The sequence below is a fragment of the Cupressus sempervirens genome, chromosome 4 (assembly GCF_028749045.1).
Source record: "Cupressus sempervirens isolate cs-2001-9-10 chromosome 4, ASM2874904v1, whole genome shotgun sequence".
NCBI classification, from domain to species: Eukaryota; Viridiplantae; Streptophyta; class Pinopsida; order Cupressales; family Cupressaceae; genus Cupressus; species Cupressus sempervirens.
In genome coordinates, this window is record NC_143121.1 from 379593789 (window position 1) to 379598030 (window position 4242).

The 4242-nt window shown below is 33.3% G+C and overlaps 1 long non-coding RNA gene across 1 annotated transcript; it reads right to left on the reverse strand.

Moving 5' to 3' along the window:
* Nucleotides 1–2757: 2757 nt before the first annotated feature.
* LOC149561650 (uncharacterized) lies at nt 2758–3227 on the reverse strand. The gene is made up of 3 exons (XR_016363460.1): nt 3183–3227; nt 3033–3086; nt 2758–2846 (listed from the first exon to the last, which is right to left on the reverse strand). It is a non-coding gene; the product is annotated as an uncharacterized LOC149561650 (long non-coding RNA).
* Between the last annotated feature and the right edge of the window lie 1015 nt (nt 3228–4242).

Below are 4242 nucleotides of genomic sequence, written 5' to 3' on the forward strand. Positions count from 1 at the left end.
CACTTGTATCGTGTTCATAAACTTAAACTAAGCAACTTATGCTTGGAAAGCCGAAAGATCTTTGTTGGTGAACATAATCTTTATACTCGGGCACAACTAGATTGACATTTATCAAAAGGTGATTCAGAAGTGGATGGCAGTGAAATAGAAAGAGGAGGTTTTATGGGCCATCCAATTTGTGATTTTTCCCAGCAAACACTAATACATTAGGGGTCAATTTGCGACGGTAGGCAAATGTAATATGTTTTTGGCTTTTTTTTTTTTTCTATTATAGCCTGACGACATCACAAAATCGACGCTAACAGGATATAAGAGAAAAAAAAAAAAAAAAAACGTTGCTCATTTGTTATACAACATGAACCAAGGGCAAGTTTGAGGCAATGTCGATGCTACCAGACGCAATGTCGACGGATGGAGGCAAGGGCAAGTTTGAGGCGAAGTGGCTTTGGTTTTGAGGCGAGGCCATTTTTAGACTACTTTGGTTTTGCTTGTGAAGGGGAGCAATGGAGCCGATAAAGAAGCAGACAGAGTGGAAAGCCATGAAAGTCTATGAAACCCTTATGACATAAATATACTTCCTTTTGGTTTTGAACCACTCGATTCTATTGAATACTGGAATACAACGTGGTGTGGAGAGCATGTAATCAAAGATGTGAATGAGATCAAGCTTGAACCAGATATTATCAGACTTGTAAAACAATATTTGGGGTAACACCTAAAACATCCTTCTATGAATTTATCGTATATACTATCAACTTCCATTAGATCTGATGTTTCTATGCTTTTATGCAAAAATGGCTCATGTGATTTTTTATCCTGAACAAGTTCCTTTTGCTTGCTATCACCTTCAGATAAAGTTAGAATAATTTTCTTTGTGGCCAATATATCATCCTTCACCATAACACTTTCATTATTAGCCTTCTCTAGCAAAAGACTAGAAGTTTCAAGTGACTCCTCATGACCATTTCCTTGTTCACCATCTAACTTGGAGTTCTCATCATTGGAAGCCAATACAACATCCTCATTTGGGGTCTTAATGATATGCATCACTTCATCACGATTTTTACCTTTTGCCATGACAACATTCACATGAGAAACAATTGCCACATGCTTCTCTATATTGTCCTGAATAATATCAGCCTTCATTTGTTTGATTTTTTCTTACATATCCCTACTATCCTATTCATTAACAGTTTCAATTCCTTTTATTGGGTCTATCAGTGAAGCAACCACCAAGTGCTTCTCTGTATTGTACTCAACACTTCCATCCTTCATTAGTTATATTATTTCTTTCATTTTCCCAACATCCTATTCATTAGTTGTTTCAATTCCTTATAGTGGGACTGCCAATGGTACATTAGCCTTTAAACTCTCTATAGGATCCATGATAGTGCAAGGATCAATATTAAAGTTTTTAGTATCCATAAGCTGTAAATGCTGTTGTTTTGGATCATAATTGTGAGCCCATGGCATGTCTGTCATTGACAAAATCAACAAAATAAATTTCAAAGATTTACATATTACCATTATCATTATCATTATCCATTCATCATGTCCAATGATACTTTTTATTCAATTGGAGGTGATCATCGTCTTGTTTTAAATTTAATAGTTTTTGCATTTCACTTTCCTTATCTTTTATTCACACTTCCCTTGTCACAAGTCATACAAAAGAATTTTCACTTTTACGAGGAAAACTTCATTTATTATGGATTTTCCTTGTACTATTTTCCTTTGACCAATTAGTCAAGCACTGTCTCAAACAATAGATTAATTCTAAGGTTGCTTCAAGTCTGTAAGAGAACTCAACATATTTTTTTAGTTGATTTAAATCCATGTCAATAGCTTCACCACATAAATATTGACTAGATCAAGAGAATAGAAAATTTTTCTCGAAAGACACTGATCGAACCTGATAAATACAACTATTTCACTTTATGAAAGGGCTTCAAGCACCAATACCAGGAAACTGACCACCAAAGAATAATATACAACTAAATTTAAATTTAAGTCTATGTAGCCAAGTCGAGAGCTTTGAGTAACCTCCTGCATAAAAAAAAATGAAAACTGACCCATGATCAAAATATAAATTGCTTCTCTAGACAAGAATACTATTTTATCCTTATTTATTTAACAAATCTAGAATGAGATAATAAGGCTATTCCTTTTCCTGGAAAAGCTTCAATTAGATGTGAAAATTGAAACATGATCAAGATATGGATTGCATTTCAGATAAGAATACTATTTTAAATTTTAAAAGTTATAAGGTATGAATTTTTTAACCAAAAAATAGAATATGTTAAGGCCTGCAGCTTGACAATTGCAATAGATCCTTGTTTATTTACCAAATCTAAAATGAAATATGCGGCTATTCCTTATTATTAGGAAAGGTTGCACTCGATCTGAAAAGTGATCCTTGATCAGGATATAGATTACTTGTAGATAACAATACTATTTTTTTTGAAATATTATTACATAAGTTATATAAATTTAGCAACATCATAGGAGACAATCACCTTGCAATTTTGACAACTGCTTGCTAAATTACCAAATCTAAAATAAAATAATGTGGCTATCCCTTATTCTTCATAAGCTTGGACTGAGTTTACAAGAACCATTCAACACATGCTATGAATATTGTAAATATATAGAGAAAAGATTTCCAGAATTTCCAAACTACATTGACTTGCATCTCCAGATGTTCAATGTGTGCTTCTTTCTTCAGATGCTTTGAAACTTTGCTACTTACTTGCAATGTATCTAAGAGCCTCCTCAGATGCTCGGTGTTGTGCTTCCTTCATTGTTCTACCTATACTTGCTCCTACTTTTTCTCCACTAAACAAGACCTGAACTCAATAAGAATTGTTGTAACAAATATAAATAATGTCAGCACTAATTTAATCAATTTGCAGTATTGAACACATTATCTTTAAATTAAACTTAATATAACTTCCATGGGGATTTAATTAGAACCAATTCATTTATTATGCACTATTTTCCTTCTATAAAGGCTAGCAACCTAGCAAACTAACCTCCACAGTAAATTGGAGCTCCATTGTCTTATCCAAAAGAGAATTAAATTCCACCTGAGAAATAGCTAATCAGAAATCTAGCAGATGATAAGATACAAAGACAATCATGATACAAGGCAAATGATAGTGTGACAAATCCCAGCTAAGTACCTTTGTTCCACATTTCATTGCAATTTTTTGTAAAACTCCCACAGCATTTGAAGCATTGAGTATGTTACCTCCTCCTAGATTGCTATTAGTTGGCACTTTGTTCATGGAAGATTCTTCATCTTCTGATTAGCTCAATCAAAATAAGACCTTTAGTTTAAAAAATCCACCAGCATTTCCATATACAAGTTAGAACTAGAATTTTCATTATAATTGCATATACATTAACTTAAGCTTGTCAAATCTCTCTCTGAAAATAACAGATAAATTTTGCAAAACTTGCAATTCCACTAAATTTTTGCTTCACATTTCATCTGACATTTTTTCTATTTCTAACACCTAATTTATGCCAAGCTTGGCACCAATTGATTTTGTGTAGCTTTTTATGGTCACTGCCCTATGAAACACCAATTTGGGGGAGAGACCCCCTCTGCAGGAGTCCACAAGGGGATATTTCATTTATTTATTGTTCACCATGTTGTACAACCTTAACCCAATCCAGACTCAAACCAGAGATCTCTAGTAAAGAGGGCGTGCATATTCCTGCACTACTTGATCAACATAGATATTTTTCTTCTTAAGAGCAGTTATGTTACCAAGCTCTCAAAAATATTAATTTAAAGGTTGAGCCAAGTTATTAGAGGATGTCAAAATTAGCCACATGCTTCACATCCAATATACATGCATGGATACATGGGAATAAAAATATAAATGTAAAGAATAAAGTTACTAAATAATAGCAATCAAAATGACAGTTATTAGAAGAAGAATTTTTCTATATTTGGGAAAATATTAAAATCTTTCCTAACAAATAAATACTTGAATGGGAAAACGAATCTGGAACCATATGATTACTTTTTACTTTGTCATCTCCAAAAATTCCCTGCTGGAAAGGAAATTTTAATAAGAAAGTCCCTTACAAACAAATTCATTTTCAGATAAATTGCAAATACATACTAGTCAATACATGAATGTAGCAACAATTAAAATGCCCACCTCCTCAGAAAGTCACCTTTTCGCCTCACCTAGACACCTATCAATTGCAGGAGAATTCTCCACACCA